This window comes from Marmota flaviventris, chromosome 16 (genome assembly GCF_047511675.1).
Source record: "Marmota flaviventris isolate mMarFla1 chromosome 16, mMarFla1.hap1, whole genome shotgun sequence".
Taxonomy (NCBI): domain Eukaryota; kingdom Metazoa; phylum Chordata; class Mammalia; order Rodentia; family Sciuridae; genus Marmota; species Marmota flaviventris.
Genome location: NC_092513.1, coordinates 20,901,286 through 20,921,206, shown reverse-complemented (window position 1 = coordinate 20,921,206; position 19,921 = coordinate 20,901,286).

The following is a 19,921-nucleotide window of genomic DNA, read 5'->3' as shown; positions in this document are numbered from 1 at the left end:
CTCGGTGATTTTTTTCCTCCTTTCCTCTCCTCTTTACCACCCTTCACTGTCCCAAAGATCTTTTATAAGGTTTATATTTAGCTGCCAGATTTTACATTGTACACTTACAGTTGGAAATTGTATTGCAAACTCACATTCTGGCAAATGTTTAAGACATTTTCTTACAAAATGATCTTTATAAAACACATTTGATTCCAACGTGACATGTTCCAAAAAGCTTCTCTAGTGAGAAAAGCCACATAATAGCTCCTTGCCCTGTCTTTTGAAAGGTTTTTACTAATGGGGACACTGAAATGACCTTGGGGCCACGTGGCTCCTGCTGGAGACTGGATATTACCACTGACCCAGTAAAAGTGATGCAAAGAGTCTGAATTGGTTCCAGGTAATAATACACATTCCAGAAGCAAAGGCATTGGTGAAAGTTTTGAAAGAGCTCCCCGGTTGAGCGCTATTTCAAATGCATGTGCATCTTATAGTATCATAACTAGTTTCTGATTTTTAGTATTGAACCAAAGATCAATTCCTGTGCAAATTCAATATAAATATTTAATTAATAAAATTTAATATATGAAGTTAGGTAGGAATAGGAGTCTTCACAAGCAGGGATGTGATTGGGTTGCCTATTTTTAACGCCCCACTGATGATTCTACCCTTCTCACTAGATTTATTGATCCCTCAACCAAACTTCTTATACAAATGAAGAGCTATTCCTTGAATTATGATGAAGTTCTGTTGTAAGTTGAATCTTTCATGAAAATGCATATAATACACCTGACTATAGAACATTGCTTCTCCTTGCCTAGCATTAATGCACAGAACACTTAACGTTAGCTTCCAGCTGGGCAAAATCTAACACAAAGCCTATTTCATAATAAGATGTTGAATATCTCTTGAAATTTATTGAATGCTTGTATCCAAAACACGCAGCAACACAGAGAAGGTACTGTACAGTATCGGTTCTTCCCTCTCATGATTGTGTGGCTGCCTGGGAGCTGCAGCCTGCACAGACGATCCTATCACTTACTGCCAGCCCTGAAAACGGATTAAAATTCAAAGTACAGTTTCTGCTGAAGGCACTGCACTTTCACACCATCCTAAAGTCAAAAAAAAAAAATCATTAATTAAACCATTGTTAAGTCAGGACATGTCAGTATAGGAAGTGGCAAGTGGGTTGCTCAAGGAATTTACAGTGGAGGTAGGGAGACAGATTCAGCAACAAGACAATGAGGGGGAAAGATGAGCACAGGTAACAGAATTCAGAAGACCACAGGGGGTGAGAAAAGTGGAAGGTGAAGTTTCAAAGTCTTCTGGAGAAGGGAGAGAGGAAAATAAATAGAAAACACTTGTAAAGGCAACGAAGGTTTGAATCTGCAGACATACAAGGAGGAAGGGAGAAGAGAGACCACTTCATGAGGTTGCTAACCTACGTTATGTTCATCCTGTATTGTATTTCTTTTGCTGATGAGACTTAAAACATTTTCAAAGTATTTTTCACAGGGTGCATCCTCCAATCGATTGCAGGGCATAGCTCGGGTGGCATTCATTTTCTGCTACAATGATGCATAACCATAGTCAGTCTTTGTCCTTCAGTTAATGGTAGCACACATGCACAGATACAGAATGTAACTAATTCATAGTAACAGTGATGACTGAGCTGAGCCCCTGCTAAACACTAAACAGTATAGTTTTTTTTTTTCTTCATGGTTCCACTGTATTCACACTTGATACCACCATGCACAACACAGAGCACTGTGTGAGTTATCAGTTTACTGCTTCACCGTTCCAAACCCACCCTTCATTGCCTGCTTGTGATGCTGAAATATTTCTCTCTTGGCAGTTGGTATGATGTTAATCTTTGTCAGTAGAGGACACTGGCAAGGTAGGGGTGGGGGAGAGAGGGGCCTTCACATAGAAAAAGCTTCTCTTGGGGCTGGCATGCTTTAACTCTTTAAAAAGTTTCTCTTGGGCTGCACTGAGCTGGTATTCAGGACACCCAGAGAACTTCCCCTGAGTGAGTTCAGTAGCACTCCTGGAGGCAGCTACCTAGTTTCACACGTGCCCCAGCTGGCTTTCTGCAGAGAGCTCCATGCTGTGCCCCAGGACCTCCTGGTGATGACCGTCTTCCCAGTAAGTTCAAAAGCATCCTTCCCCCAAGCATCCCTGTGCACATCATTGTCATCCCAGCAGTCAGATCCCTGCCTTACAGGCTCAGCCCACTGCCCTTGGCTAAGCCATACCCTGAGTAAACTTCTCTGCCATCTGCTGGGCAACAGTCCTCCCCAAAGGAGTATGAATCCCTGCCTTAGAATAGATTCTGGGTGCTGTCCCTCAGTCATTTAGTGCTCTCATGTATTCCTACCTACTTAATCTCCTCTTCATAGTTAATAATTTGTCATTTTACACCTTCCTTTTGGTTTAGGAATGAGATGTCCCCCAAAGGCTCTTGTGTAAGATAATCAAAAAAAGTTGAGGGCTGGGGTTGCAGGTCAAGTGGTAGAGCATTTGCCTGGCACTTGTGAGGCCCTGGGTTTGATCCTCAGCACCATATATAAAGACATGTGTCCACCTTAAAAATACATACACACACACACACGTTGTGAGGTGAAATGATTGGGTTATGAAAATATGTTGTGTACATCTATATGTTGTACATATACATGTTGTGAGGTGCAGTAATCTTCTGCACTGTAGGGTTAGGCTCAAGGAGATGGGTTATTGGGGGGCATGACTTTGAGGTATATATTTTGTAAGCTGAGCTTAGTGTCTCTCTCTTAGATCACTCTCTCTCTCTCTCCCTCCCCCTCCCCCCCTCCCGGTGGTCATGTCTGTGCAGTTTTCCTCCACCACATCCTTCCACCATGATGTTGTGCCACACACGGAGCCCAGAGCAATGGAGCAGGCCATCTATGGATGGAGACCTCTGCAATAATCAGCCCCAAAATAAACTTTTCCCTCTCTAAAGTTGTTCTTGTCAGGTCTTTTGATTGCAACAAACTAAAAAAAAAAAAAAAAAAAAAAAAAAAATTCCCTATTCAAACTACTGAGATTTCTGTCTCCTGATTGGTCCCTGATAAAATGGAAGAGAATGCACAAGATATCAAAAGATTCACCTTCTTTAGGGATTTAGCTAGGGAAGAGGGATGGGAGGGAAAGGAAGGGGCAGGGGATTAGCAAGGATGGTGGAATGTGATGGTCATCATTATTCAAAGTACAGGTATGAAGACATGAATTGGGTGTCAACATATTTTATATACAGAGATAGGAAAAATTGTGGTATGTACGTGTAATAAAAATTGTAATGCAAAAAAGTATATGTATAAAGACATGAATTGGTGTGAACATACTTTATATACAAAGATATGAAAAATTGTGCTTTATATTTGTAATAAGAATTGTAATGCATTCCACTGGCGTGTATTTAACAAAGTAAAAATCAATTAAAAAAAAACAGATCCCATACACTAACAGTGGGAACCTGATAGATAGACTTATCAATCAGCTTTCTCAGTGAAGCCCCATCAGTGACAGCAAAGTGAAAAATGTGTATGTGGGTAGAGGCCAGAGTGGTAAGATGAAGATAGACACCTTGTTTTCCCTACTCAGCCTATGTGCTTACCTGTCAAAGTTTTTACTGATCCTAAATCACCTAGAAAGCCACTTTCTAACAACTTTTGTTCTATAGGTCAATCTTATTTCCAGAGATACCAAAGTCTTTGGATCATGACTCTAGACATAAACCATCCTGATACATTCAGGTATAACATACAAGATCCTTTTACAACCAGGAAGTTGTTTCAGCATAACAAAAAGCACCCAGACGTTTCCAAACAACCAGATATTTGACACTGGAGACACAAAACAAGTTCCTGACAGTTGATTTAGTGTTTGGTTTTCTCGTCCAGATGTTTTAGTATCTTACACACACTTTTCAACTACTTTGGCACAATATATCCTTGTATAGCTTGGCATTTTGGAAATTGTATCGTCTTAATATTAAACAAGTACAATAAACGTGAAAATAAGAAGTAAAATCTTTTTCATTTCCAACTCAAAAATATAAGAGCAAAATTCATGACTATGACAAGGAAAGGATTTTTAGCAAAGTAAATTACAGGCCAAACTTCATTTTGAAAACTTATTTTCTATTATATTTAGAATTTACTTTCTCCTTGCATTTGAAAATCAGAAGGTGCAATATTTAAAGTCCGGCTGAAAGACTTTTTAGACATACCAAGGTAGTATGTTACTCTTATAAGACAGTTCCTCTCTAACTTATGGCTAAAAATAGCATATCAAACTTAATCTGATGTTGTTAATAATTCTAAACTTTTCCCCAAATGTGACATAATAAATCTTACTAATAAATGGCACTTTAATCTCATTACTCCTTCTTGATATTGCAGATACTTTAGTCACACGTCACCTGTGTCTCTTTGACACCTTTTTTTTTTCTTTTTTCATTTCCTGAATGTGTTTTTTTGTAAATGGAACTTCTGTCAGAATATCATCTTTGGTCCTTCTACATCCTCCTCTTCTTTTCTCTCCTTTTATTTCTTGAAGTCAAAGATAAAGGAAATAAAAAAAAAAAAAGACAAATCTCAGTTTGAGCAAAAGGGCTTCATTGAACAAGAAAAAGGCTTCATTCAGATGCTCTAAAGATAAACTCACGGTGGTTATTTTACCCATTCACAAGGAGTCATTTTCATCCAAGAACAGGAAGCAGAAGGCTTTTGTTCTGGTTTTGTTGTGTTCATTGCTTTTTTTTTTTTTTTTTTTTTTTTAATGATCTGAAGCCTGGAATACAGACTAATTTCCCCCAGCTGGACAGTTCTAAACCCAGACATTTAGTTTGTACGCGCACATGCATGCACCCCACTTTGTGCATATATATTCACAAAATTATTCACATACATAACTCCCTTTAGACATACTTTGCATTCTCTCTCAACACTGTAATACAGACAGGCTAATGTTCTCAAAAAGTACATGAGTGCACTGCCTCATCCTCCACTGCTTTCTGTAGCAGAAATAACGCTGCTAATTCTCTGAATGGGTGACATGCAAAGAGAACACCCTGCCATCTGCTGTACTAGTTAATGGTTAATAAATGTGCTGCCATCCTAAACACAGAACATAATAGAACATCACATGGGAAGGAAACTTGGACAGCTCCCGATTTCTCTGTTAAGCAAAATTCAATGAATCAGGACAGGTGACTTTCCCAAGGCCTCCCCCAGAGAGCCAGTGGCATAGCTAGATGTCAGAATCTCCAACTCTCTGCTCTTTGCCACACAGTGCACTGTGGCTGCCTTTGGTTTTAGTGATCTGTCTTCCTTCTTCCAGTAACATTCATATCATACAAAAATTTCAGCCTCCCCTACTAGGTTAATGCTCAAAAAATATTATTTTGTCAAAACTATTGAGATTTATAGTTAACACCAATAGAGAAATAGTGAGGTATGCTAACTCTAGTCAGCTGATAGGGAGAAAGGATGAAATGTGATCAATGGCTTGTGGAAAAGGAATTCGAGCAAGGGCAGGTTTGAGCTTACAGATGAAGACTTTGGAAAGAGCGAGGCTATTACCTCCTGGCCAGCCTATCTACTGAAGTAGAAATCTCACTATGAATGTCTCCTTTGAGATATTTAGTTCATTCCACAATCAGAAATACTTTCTCATGGTTAGGAAGATTCAGTGGAATAAGGAGGGTCATTAGGCAGTATGTGGGACTTACAACCATTGCACCCTTGAGCAACTGGGAAATGATAGATACTATGTGTACACAAATATAGGGAAAGTAAGGCACCAGTGTGAGATCACATCCTAAATACATTTAATTCAGAGGTGACTTTGGCGTAGCCCTCCTTTACCCCATACCTCTAGCGCATGTGTGCATGCACAAAAAACACACACCCCTTCATAAGCACATTTAATCTACATAATACCAAATATTTTAATGTTATCAAAGCTAGAAAGGCTAAGTTGAAGAACAAATTGTATACAACCAGGAAGCAAATAGTATACTAATACTTCAGAATTTTCTACCTATACCTAATTCACCCCCAGAAACTTAACAATGACAGTTTTGCTGTCATGTCCAAAATTCTGTTACAACCTCTCCTTTAGTTCATCCCTTTGGTTTAAGTCAGTATACATCAAATTTTAGTATATGTAAATATTAATTAACTGGTTGTAAGAACCACACTGTATAGAAAATTTTGAGGTTTTCAAACATAATTTTAGCCATATGCAATGTTTTCCTTATGTCTTAGAGTTATCGTGACACTAGGTAATAAGAATCTGTGTGATCTGCAAAGGTGGAGCCATACCACAGAAACCCCAGTGTGCAGTTGAGTGTGTGCATTTTGTCCATAACGTTAGGGAGATCATGAAGGTTCTTGGGCAAGAAACTGATATGGAAATTTTGTTTGAAAACATTAATCAAGTAGACCCAAAAAACTCCACCAGAAAACTTCTAGAAATCATAAACAAATTTAAAGTCACAGGATATGAAATTAAAGCCCATAAATCAATTGCATTTGGATATACCAATAATGAATCAACTGAAAGAAATTTGGAAAACTATCCCATTCACAGTAGCCTCAAAAAAAAAAAAAAGTACTTGGAAACCAATCTAACAAAAGAAGTGAAAGACCTCTATAATGAAAACTATAAAACACTAAAGAAAGAAATTGAGGAAAACCTTAGAAGATGGAAAGACCTTCAATGTTCTTGGATAAGCAGAATTAATATTGCCAAAACTACCATACTACACAAAACACTGTACATGTTTAATGCAATTCCTATTAAAATTCCAATGATGCTCTTCATAGAAATAGAAAAGGCAGTCATGAAATTCATTTGGAAAAATAAGAGGACCAGAATAGCCAAAGCAATGCTTAGCAAGAAACATGAAGCAGGAGGCATCACAATAGCCAACCTTAAATTACACTATAGAGCTCCAGTAACAAAATTGGCATGGTAGTGGCACCAAAACAGACAAGAAGAACAGTGAAACAGAAGAGAAGACTCAGACAAACCCATATAAATACAGTTATCTCATTTAAAGACTCCATAAATATACATTGGAGAAAATATAGCCTCTTCAACAAATGGTGTGGGAAAACTGGAAATACATATGTAACAGAATAAAATTAGACCCCTATCTCATCCTTCACAAAACTCAATTCAAAGTGGATCAAGGTCCTAGGAATTATACCTAGGAAGAAATAGAAGAAAACATAGGCCCAAATCTCTACCATGTCATCTTAGGAACCAACTTCCTCAACTTGACTTCCAAGAAGAAAAATCAAGAATTAATAAATGGGATGGATTCAAACTAAAAAGCTTCTTCAGAGCAAAGGAAACAATCAAGAATGTAAAGAGAAACCCTATAGAATGTAGAAAATCTTTGCCCCCCCCCCCCCCCCCCGTGCCTCAGATAGAGCATTAATCTCCAAGATATACAAAGAATTAAAAAAAAACTTAACATCCCCCCCAAAAAAAAAACAATCAAAAAATGGGCAAAGGAACTGAAGAGACATTTTACATAAGAAGAAATATGAATGGTCAAAAAACATGAAAACATGTTCAACATCTCTAGCAATTAGAGAAAAGCAAATTAAAACCACACTGAGATTCTATTTCACTTTGGTCAGAATGGCAATTATCAAGAATACAAGTTACAATAATTGTTGATGACAATGTGGGGGAAAAGGAATACCCATACATTGCTAGTAGGATTGCAAATTAGTGTAACCACTCTGGAAAGCAGGATGTAAATTCCTCAGGAAACTTAGAATGGAAACAGCATTTGGCCCAGTTATCCTACTCCTTGGTTTATACCCAAAGGACTTAAAATCAGCATACTATAGTGATGCACTCATATCAATACTTATAGCAGCTTAATTCACAATAGCTAGGCTATGGAACCAACCTAGGTGCCCTTCAATAGATGAGTGGATAAAGAATATGTTGTACCTATACACAATGAAATATTGCTCAACCATAAAGAATGAAATATGGCACTTGCTGGGAAATAGATAGATCTGGAGACTATCATGCTGAGTGAAATAAACAAATCCTAAATAAACCAAAGGTCGAATGTTCTCTTTGATATGTGGATGCTAACACACAACAAGGAGGAAGATGAGAATAGAAGTTCATCAGATTAGATGAAGGGGAATAAAGGGAAAGGAGGCAGTACAGGAAAGACAGTAGAATGAATCGGATATAACATTCCTATGTTCATACGTGAATACACCACCAGTGAAACTCCATATCATGTAAAACCATAAAAATGGGATCCTTATTAGAATAAGTTGTACTCCATGCATGCATGACATGTCAAAATACACTTTACTGTCATGTATATCTAAAAAGAACAATTAAAAAAAGAATACTAACCTAGTGACTTTGGAAAAGATGTTTTGGAAGAATGAAGATAATGGTACACTAGAAGAGGGGTTACCTATTGATAGATCCTTTCAATAGTCTGGTAATGAAATAAAGAGACCTAACTTAGGATAGTTGTTTAAATATAAACAAAGAAGGAGGCATTACAAGTAAGACTCAGGTGGGAAACACTAACAATGTAACATATAAAATTTAAACAATGTAACATGTAAAATGCAACAGTGTGCCATATGTGAGATGTAACAATGTGACATATATAAAATGTAATGGATATGCCATATATAATGTAACAATGTAACATATATAAAGTGCAACAATGTGTCATATGTGAAATGCAAGAGTGTAACATATATAAAATGTAACGATGTGAAGGCAAAGGCTCTTCCATCCTACAGGTCTGGATTAGATTTGTTCCCATAGCATCTAACTATTTGATCACAAACATTTACTTAACCTGGATGTGATGGTTCCTTTTGCAACCCTCTTGGCTGAGTCAGGGAGTGCCTAGACATTGAGTCAAACATTATTCTGGATATGTGATAGAGTGTTCCTGGATGAGAAACTTTTCCTGGAGCAAGGCAGATGATCCTCAGTCAATCCAAGACCTACAGGGAGTGGGGAGAATAAAAGCTGGGTACAAAGGAACTCTTCCTGACAGTCCTGAACTGGGACATTGGTCTTTCCCTGCCTTTGGACTCCAACTGAAATGTTGGCTGTTGGGTTTGAAGCCTGTCAGCTTTCAGACCGGAACTCTCACCATCAGCTCTCCTGGCTCTCAGGTCTCTGGACTGAGACTGGAACTGCACATTGCCTCTCATGGGTCTCCAGTTTGCAGATGGCAGATGTTGGAATTTCTCTATCTCCATAATCATGTGAGCTGATTCTTTTTTTTTTTTTTAATTTTTTATTGTGGGTTGTTCAAAACATTACAAATTTCTTGACATATCATATTCCACACTTTGATTCAAGTGGGTTATGAACTCCCACCTTCACCCCATACACAGATTGCAGAATCACATCAGTTACACATCCATTGATTTACAAATTGCCATACTAGTGTCTGTTGTGCTCCGCTGCCTTTCCCATCCTCCACCCTCCCCCCTCCCCACCTCTCCCCTCCCCTCCCCTCCTCTCTCTCTACCCCCTCCACTGTATAACCCTGAGGGTCTCCTTCCATTACCATGCAATTTCCCTTCTCTCTCCCTTTCCCTCCCACCTCTCATCCCTGCTAAATGTTAATCTTCTTCTCCTGCTCTTCGTCCCTACTCTGATCTTAGTTACTCTCCTTATATCAAAGAAGACATTTGGCATTTGTTTTTTAGGGATTGGCTAGCTTCACTTAGCATAATCTGCTCTAATGCCATCCATTTCCCTGTAAATTCTATGATTTTTGTCATTTTTTAATGCAGAGTAATACTCCATTGTGTATAAGTGCCACATTTTTTTTATCCATTCGTCTATTGAAGGGCATCTAGGTTGGTTCCACAGTCTTGCTATTGTGAACTGTGCTGCTATGAACATCGATGTAGCAGTGTCCCTGTAGCATGCTCTTTTTAGGTCTTTAGGGAATAGACCAAGAAGGGGAATAGCTGGGTCAAATGGTGGCTCCATTCCCAGCTTTCCAAGAAATCTCCATACTGCTTTCCAAATTGGCTGCACCAATCTGCAGTCCCACCAGCAATGTACAAGTGTACCCTTTTCCCCACATCCTCGCCAGCACTTGTTGTTGTTTGACTTCATAATGGCTGCCAATCTTACTGGAGTGAGATGGTATCTTAGGGTGGTTTTGATTTGCATTTCTCTGACAACTAGAGATGTTGAGCATTTTTTCATGTACTTGTTGATTGACTGTATGTCCTCCTCTGAGAAGTGTCTGTTCAGGTCCTTGGCCCATTTGTTGATTGGGTTGTTTGTTCTCTTATTGTCTAATTTTTTTGAGTTCTTTGTATACTCTGGATATTAGGGCTCTATCTGAAGTGTGAGGAGTAAAGATTTGTTCCCAGGGTGTAGGCTCCCTATTTACCTCTCTTATTGTTTCTTTTGCTGAGAAAAAACTTTTTAGTTTGAGTAAGTCCCATTTGTTGATTCTAGTTATTAACTTTTGTGCTATGGGTGTCCTATTGAGGAATTTGGAGCCCGACCCCACCGACTGTAGATCGTAGCCAACTTTTTCTTCTATCAGACGGCGCGTCTCTGATTTGATATCAAGCTCCTTGATCCATTTTGAATTCACTTTTGTGCATGGCAAGAGAAAGGGATTCAGTTTCATTTTGTTGCATATGGATTTCCAGTTTTCCCAGCACCATTTGTTGAAGATGCTATCCTTCCTCAATTGCATGCTTTTAGCCCCTTTATCAAATATAAGATAGTTGTAGTTTTGTGGATTGGTTTCTGTGTCCTCTATTCTGTACCATTGGTCCACCCGCCTGTTTTGGTACCAGTACCATGCTGTTTTTGTTACTATTGCTCTGTAGTATAGTTTGAAGTCTGGTATCACTATACCGCCTGATTCTGAGCTGATTCTTTATAAATCTCTTCCTCTGCATATACATTATGTAGGTTCTGTTTCTCCAGAGAACCTTGACAAATACATTCCCCAAGCTTCACACACACACACACACACACACACACACACATATAATATATATATATATATGAATACACCACGTGTATTCACCATATATACACCATATATATATGTATGTGAGGCACAATAAATTAACTCACTTTTACTATGAGGATTAAAAGAAAAATGTATTTTTGTGTGACTTTTTAAAAAGCAATCTTACAATGAAAGAAGAGGTTGTGAAAATTTAAGTTCAGTTGGATATTTTAATACATAGTTTTCTTGCCTTTTTATACATAAATAACCCTCAAGAGTACATGGGGTATAAGTGAGGAAAGTTGGGGCCAGATGTGTGGTAAGCATTTCCTCCCACCCATGAAAGTCCCCTGAACTGTGTTTTCAGGTTAGTAAGCTCTTCCAATTAATGGAGGGATAAAGGAAACACCTGGTGATCTTGTGGTTGCCCTATAAATGCAATCAAAGCCGCTAGCAGAACAAACACAACCTGAGAATGACTTTGGTTCAGCGGAGTGGCTGAGATGCTTCACACTTCTCTGTGAACCTTCTTGAGAAGGGCACTTGGTGTCTAAATACAATCTCACTCCCAGACACAAAATCTTGTTCACTGAAACTTCCTCCTCTCTACTCAAAGCTCCGTCTTCACAAACCTTCTTTCTGCAAAATTCGCTCATGGAGAGGACAGAAAACTGCTTAGCTCACTTGGTGTTGAGGGAGATGTAATGAAATGCCTCAGGTCTTTCCCAGGAAGCTCCCATTCTCCATGGCCATCTCGTCCCCGTGTTCATGCCATAGACACTGGAGACTCATACTAACATCTCCTAGGTTCTCAACAAAGAAACCCTCATCCTTATATTCCCAAAACATACCTAGCAGGTTCTCTCACCCCTGCCCCAGGACTGCCCTGCGGGGTGGTTTCAGGCTCCCTTCCCAGGGTATTCACCTACTCCACTTGCATTCTAACACCCCTCCTCCCCATCTCACAGGATCCACACCAAGTCAAGGTGGGGGAAAGGACCTCTTCCATCCCACATGTGGTGTGATTGTTACCAAGTGATTCTAATCAGGCTTTAATTTTGATAGTTCAAAATAAGCTCAAGGAAGTTATAAAACATTCATTTTTTAATATAATCCACTCTGTCTTGAAACTCAAAAGTTAAACATTCTCCTGCCTCTTATATTTTGTACTTTTTATAACACCATTCTGCCAAAAACAATGACCTTCTCTGCTATGTGATTAGAGTATGGGCAAGAGAAAGTGCAGGAAAAACACATAGGTTAATAGCAAAATATTGCTGTGACACAAATAAGACACACAGCATTTATCTTGGGGGCTCCCCACATGTCCCCTTCTTGGTTGTCTTTTTCAAGTCTCGACTTTGCCGAGTACACATGTTCTTGTGCTCTTAACTCCTACCAAATCAAAGATTTGAATCAAAAATAAAACTAAAGTCTGGATGATGGAATTCCCAGCATCAGACAGATTTTAGAGTAATAGGTATTTCCAGATTTCTAAAAATGACAATAGCAATAATTTCTTTGCCAGCCATTCTATGTATTAGGAGAAATCTTACCACTCTGGCCAGAGTTGACTATTTCAAACTCTAGTGTCAAGTAACATACAAGAAGAATGGAAATTATACATAGCCTCTCCAAAAACGGTGTCAATTATAATAAATAACATTAAAATGAACTTCCAATTTGTGAGTGGTAACGTTAAACCAAAAAGACTGCATAGGAGGTATACCAGAGTATGAGTTTTATCTAAAGCCTGCTTTAAAATGACCACTAAATTCTGCAGGCATCTCATGACTGGGAAAATATCAAAAAGCAGCCAAAGACTGGGTTATAATATCATATTGATAAGTTGGAGGGATGGTCTGAAATCAATAAAATGAAGGTCAAATAAGGTTGAGAGAATGCAGAAGGGAGTAAAGAGACAAAATGAACAATCACATGGGAGCATCTAAGCTAAGTCCCAAACAAAGAAATAATGACTCAGACAGAATCCGCTGCAATGAATGTAGATCAACCCTGAATGTTGCCTTCTTCCACACCTAAGAGGTAAATGCCTTCAATAAATGGTACAAATAGAAATAATACTGGATCCCTATATGTATTGATACTGTACATACTATTTTTAAGACAATGTGAAACAGAAAAATTAAAAAGACACTAGGAGTCAGAGGCGACTTAGGATACAACAATATGATTTTTTAAAAATATTTGAATCAAGAACTCTGAAGAAAGGACGTTGAATGAGAGTTATGAGGCTCTGCTTTGGGCAGTAACTGGAGACCAAATAACTGCTTTTAAAAGTGTAAATGACCATCACCAAAAGTAAGGGGATTGGGATTTGATGAGTCAAAATTTAGAGAGGCTTCTTTCTCAAATAATGGAATTATGTTACAGACTTAAAATTTAGGATAATGAAATCTTAGGTCGGTGAATGACTTTAGCAACACGAGACTTCTTAAATAAGTGGAGAAAGACAATAAAGAAAAATGACATTGATATTCTGGTAAAAAAGTAATTCTTTTGCAGCTGGATAGAGCATAATAAAAATTACATTCATCATGGCAATATGAGGAAATAAAACAGGTGATATTTAAGCATCCATTAATCAATGCCAATCCAGAACCATCTTGCCTCCGCAGAAATCACAATCATGACAAGCAATAGAACGGAGAGATACTGCTTCCAAAAGATGACAAATGGTGCCTTTTGAATATTACTGAGTACCCAGTACTATGATAGTCATCAGACTACTAAAATAATATTAATGATATAGAGTGACCTTACTTCTGTGTGGTGCCTTACCATCACTGAATCAGATTTTGGCTTTCTCCAAAGGTTCTTCAGCTGACTGGTTGCCCACAGACACCCTAGGCTCCTTATATGTGGCATTTTGAGACCACATTAACTCATTAACTAAGTCAGCCATGGTTGTTGTCAATGTATCAGAGCTGTACTGGTAATTTTGAGAATGTTTTTCAGTCCAAACTTTGCAATGACAGAGAAAATACTAATTACATTTTTTAAGAGATGCTGCCAAGTTCTCAAAATAAAACTAATCTTGGGCTGGGGATGTGGCTCAAGTGGTAATGCGCTCGCCTGGCATGCGCGGGGCACTGGGTTCGATCCTCAGCACCACATTAAAAAAAATAAAATAAAGATGTTGTGTCCACCGAAAACTAAAAAATATTTAAAAATTCTCTCTTAAAAAAATAATAAAATAAAACTAATCTTGTATTTTGAAACAAATCCAAGGTGGCTGGGATGGAGCTCAGTGGTAGAGGATTTGCCTGGGATACCCAAGGCCCTGGGTTCCATCTCTAGTACCATGCAGAAAACACACAAAGCAACAACACTGCAGGGAACAGAAGAAGTAAAAACAACAAAGAAATGAACCATGAAAGGGTACCAGGGTGACAAGAAATCAAGCATTGCAGCTCTGAGAAAATGTTTATGTAAAGGAAACTTTTAAAATAGAACTTCAAAAGGACAGATTCAAAATACTTGGAGGTTTATTGTTTTATCTCTAAACTGGGTGCCATGAAGCTACCAAAAAGTCCATGATATCAAGAAATACGATTTTAACTGAAAAGATAACACTAAGGGCTGGGGATGTGGCTTAGTGGTGGAACACTTGCTAGCATTAAGTGAGGTCCTGGGTTCAATTCCCAGTACTGCAAAGAAGAAAAAAGAAAGAAAGGAGAAGGAAAAGACTAACAAATATCAAATAAGAAAACTGTGAAAGGTAGTATACAGTTATGGGACAAAACATGTGAATTCAAAATTCATGTCAAAGAAACTCAGAAAAAGGGGAGATCAATGTACACACAAGTCCCCTGAGAGCAAAGAGACCGTTGTCTATTTGGTAGAGATCAATAAGAAGTCATTACAGGTCAAAAGAAATCAAGCAATGCACAGAGCAATGTACAGAACAGGTGGGTGCACCTATGGAGGGAATAGCTGAATGAAAATGTCTTCAGAAAGCCAAGATGGTATCAGATTGTAGAGGGTCAAGAAAACCTCACAGTTCACTTAAGTCTGATACAATGACAGGTGAAGAAATTACCTAGTCAGGAAATAGCATGTCAAAAACATCAACAAAAAGACCAGCCTTGTAGAGGGATATTCCAAAGCTCTAAATACAACTCTTGATCTACTTGCAGTATTACTGTGCAAACTAGATGAAATGGTGATATTCTCAAGGCCTGAATGCAGCCTTAGGTTCAGCATTGGAAGCTTTTTGCATTAAGATGATTTAATGAATAACATTGAAAAAAACGAGCCAAAGTGCCTGTTCTAAGTAAAAGGATGTATTTGCAGCATATTGTCTTAATGTAACACTCGGAGCCGGGCATGCTACTTACATAGCTGCACACCTTTGCCTGATATCTCGGGTGCAAATCTGGAGCTTTCTGCCTAGTTCAAATATGTATCTATAGCAATACTAACAAATGTTCTTTAACTTGGAAATTTATAGAAACAACGTGTCTCTCAACAGATTGGGAATGACTCCCATGCAAGAACTGTAAGTTATGATGCAGTTAATTTAAGCATATTTGTGTAAAACAAACTTCAAGTACACACTAATTTGCGATTCTTCACCAAAAAAGGTGAAATGGGAGCTTCAGGGAAAGAATTAGGTTTCATCCATATTTCTCCTCTTCTAGGTGCTACTGTTTTTAGGCTCATCCATACTGTTTGTGTTGTGTGTGCAATGTACATTGCTGCACATGTACAAAGTTGTGTTTAGAGTTTTTATTAACTTCATCAGTAAAAAGACAGTTTGGCACCTGTTGCAAAAATGTTTCTAGAGTTTCTTGGAGAAGGGCCTCTCCTTGACTTTTAATGCTTTAGCAGATTCTGGTTTTGATTGTAGCACTCTGCCTGCTAATCAACCTGTCTTTCTGCTCTGTCTGAACGGGAGTGATTAGGGTTTTCATGAGCCTCCATACTGATACCATCTTTGCTTTCTGAAGATGTTTCCACTATAGTCAGGAATTCTCTTCTCCAGCCAGACCTCACCTGCTGTACATATGTCTGCATGCATTATTTTTTTTTACACTGATCCATTTTCCAACCTCCTCTCATCTTGGTTGTGAGAATAACTTCCAGATTGAAGTCCAAAGTTAAAAAAAAAAAATCAATAGACTCAAACATCCCCAATTTTTATTTCTTATGTGATATCATTAAACACTTTTTTTTTTCTGATTGTGAAGATTGAGACTTTGTTTTGTATCCAGTGGAGCAAAATTTGCCCTTTCTTTCAAAGGTACAGATTATAAAATACTTGAAACACTTTGGAGGCAAATCTGCAGCCTGTCACAGCTGTCCCCTTAGCAACAGACTGATTTACACACCAATTGCCATATGAGCTAACGAATGACCCATAAAATCTTTTTCAGGCACTACAGACCATACAAATGCTAAAATAGAATGGCCTAAGAATTTTAACTGAAAAAAAAAAATAGGAAAAACTCCATTTACATACACATGTATTTACCAAAGCAGCACATGAGAACCTCTACCGCTGATTCATTCAGTTATTGGACATTGATTAAACAACCACTCTATTGCAAGCACTGTGGCTAAAAATACCTCTAGAGGTATTCTATTCTAAATGAAGAAAAGTCCCTGAGTTATTTGTCTGCCATCACATTTCTGTGAACGTATACTCAAAAAAAGGGTAAATTATAGATAAATGGAACAATGGAAAGGATCTCACTTTGGTGAAACGAAGAAGAGATCCCCACCTGAGATCCACCACTAGACTTCTTAACATCCATGTTCTTCTAAGTATCCAAGGACACAGCCTCTAAAACAGTTATATTTGGCTGGGGATGGAGCTCAGTGGTTAAGTACCCCTGGGTTCACTCACTAGTACCAGAGAAAGAGAGGGGGGGAGGGAGGGAGGGAGGGAGGGAGAGAGAGAGAGAGAGAGAGAGAGAGAGAGAGAGAGAGAATGAATGAATGAATGAATGAATATGAAACCTCTAAAACAGAAGCCATGTAACCATAGTGGACTGCACACACAGAGAATGTACTTTTGTGTGAAAAATGGAAATGACATATGTAAATGACATGGGCACCTCCATTTGACAACTCACCCACTTTAAAATTTTTTTATTTCATTTTAGCCATAATAAGCAAATTGCTCTCAAACCCCTCAATTAATTGGTCCACTTTAAAGCTATGCTCTCTGTTCCATATGGCTGGCTCTTTATTTGAAAAGCATTAGTATTCATTTTTAAATGCTTAATCATGTAAGATTTTACTTCAAACTCAATAATTTAGCATGCAAAGTTTCTAATTGATGAAAATGTCAAACACAAAAAGATAGGAATGTCTAATTAGTTAAGTGCCTTAAGTTTTTGACAAATACTAAGTGGACTTGCTGAGCACTTGCTGCCAGAACTCCAGAGTTTTATTAAATATAGAAATGGAGAAAATCAGCATCTCTAAATACATAATTCTCCATGACCTAGGCCATGCCCACTCCTCCTCATTTTCTGTTCTGAGCCTCTTCTCTGGGAAGGGTCATTCTGTGTTCTGTTTCACTTCTACCATGTGCTTAAAAACAAAAGCAAAGCAACAAAAGAAGAGAACAATGGAAACAGGCTTGGATGCTAGAAATGAGTGACTGTGAATAAGCACACTTTTATTCTTCGGGTATATCTTCCCATCAGAAACAAGAGAATCTCTTAGATGCTGTATTAGGCAGACTTCTTCACAGAAACACACACACACACGATTTGGATGGAATGTCCTCCAAAAGCTCATGTGTTGAAAGCATGGCCTCCAGTGCAGCAAGTTTCAGAGGGGGGACTTTTCAGCACAGTTTGGTTCATGAGGGACCTGACATCATCCATGGATTAATCCATCAGATGTTTTCATTGATGGACAGTATGATGTACTACTGGAAGCTGGTACCAGGTTAAAAGAAGTAGATCATTGGGGATGTGCCCTAGTATGGTTCGTCTTCTCCTATCCCTTTCCTTAATCTCTTTTTTGCACCCTGTCTGCCATAAGCTGAGAAGATTTCCCCCTGCCATGTCCTTCCACCATGAGGTTGCTGCCTTGGGGCCAACCAACCATGGACTTAATTCTCTGAAACTGTGAGCCAAAGTAAATCTTTCCTCCTCTAAGTTATTCTTGTTAGGTAATTTGGTCATAGGGATAAAAAGTTGAATGATACACTGTGCATACACTAATACACCTGCATACATGTGTTTGGGGGGGGGGGATTATAGTGAATTATGCAAGTAGGGAGGCTAAGTATGATTTACTCTATCAGCCCCTCTGATTCTCAGGTCTCTAATTCAGACTGAATTACACCAGCTTTCCTGGGTTCCCAACTTTCACACTACAGATTATAAGGTTTAGCCTCCACACTAGTGTAATTCCTCATAAACCTCTCCCCACCCTTTGTTTGCATGTGTGCGTATGTGCATATGTATGAGTATATGTACAATGTGTTGTTCAACTTTTTGAGGGACTGATAGTGTAAGTTCTAGCCTGAGACAAGAAAAGACAGGTAAATCAGAAAGCAAAGGGAAGTGATTTCCTTCCATCTCTGCCTTTTGTTCCACTCAGGATTTCCATGAAGTAGATGATGCTAATCCACAGTGTAGAGGGCAATCTACAAAAGCCCACAGACACAATTGTGAATCTCATCTGGAAACACCCTCATATTCACCCCCAGAGTAATGTTTAATCTGGGCACCCACATGCCCAGTCAAGTGACACATAAGATTGACCACCACTGGTGCTTTCAGCTCATTCATTCTATGGACACAATTGGAGAAGTGTTTTTTCTTCCTTCTTTCCTTCCTTTTTTCTTCCCTTCCTTCAGGAAATGCTTTGGGGAATGAATATTGCACCAAGGTTTTATCTTTTTTCTTTATAACACCTTTATTGATATATAATTCATATATCACCGATTCATGAGTCTTAATTTTAGATCTTTTTTACGATCATACTTAAAAGCATCTGAAATGCTGATTTTCAAGAAGCTTATGATCCAGCAGGGAAACAAAACCAGAAGCCTTCTCACCTTCCATTAAAAAAAAAAAAAAAATCAATCCGCAAAATATGGTGGATTTTCTTAACCTAAAAGTATTCTGAATCAATTTTTCCAGTTCAAAACTCTTCCTTAGCTGGGCACAGTGGCACATGCCTGTAATCCCAATAGCTGAGGCGGCTGAGGCAGGAGGATCTTGAGTTCAAAGCCAGCCTCAGCAAAAATAAGGGGCTACGCAAATCATTGAGTTGCTCCAAATAAAATATAAAATAGGGATGGGGATGTGGCTCAGTGGTTAAGTGTCCCTGAGTTCAATCCCTAGTATTCTACCCACCAAAAAAAAAAAATCTTTTCCTAATATCTATATCCATACTTCTTATTTGCTGGAAATTTCTACCCAAGTATTCAGAAATATTAAATTAAGTCTATTAAAAACTTAACTTTCCAACTTCCCCTTAAAACTGTTCTTCAGGGCTTTGATGCATTTTTCTGCCAAGATCTGGGTTCACAGTACCCTATCCATCAAATTCCCCATGTTGGAAGGCTAATAGGCTTCCTTGAGGAGTGCCCTCAACCTGAATCAGCTAGCAAGATTATCTAAACTACTTCATAAATTCCTTTCTAATTGCCTTCTCTTCTTTCTAAACTTAGTTACATTTATCATATGCATCAAAATATTTATAAGTTTATTTTCACCCCTGTTAAGTTAAAATCCCACAAAATGGTATTTTCTTAAGTTTGTTTCCTGAGCATCTTGCATAGCTCTTGGCACACAGCAAGTTATCTTAATAATTAAACAGTTGATGAGAAAATGTTGACTAAGTTCCCTATGAACTAATATTTCCTAAGAATGAGTTTTAAACTTTTCTATTGGAGAATGTAATATTCTA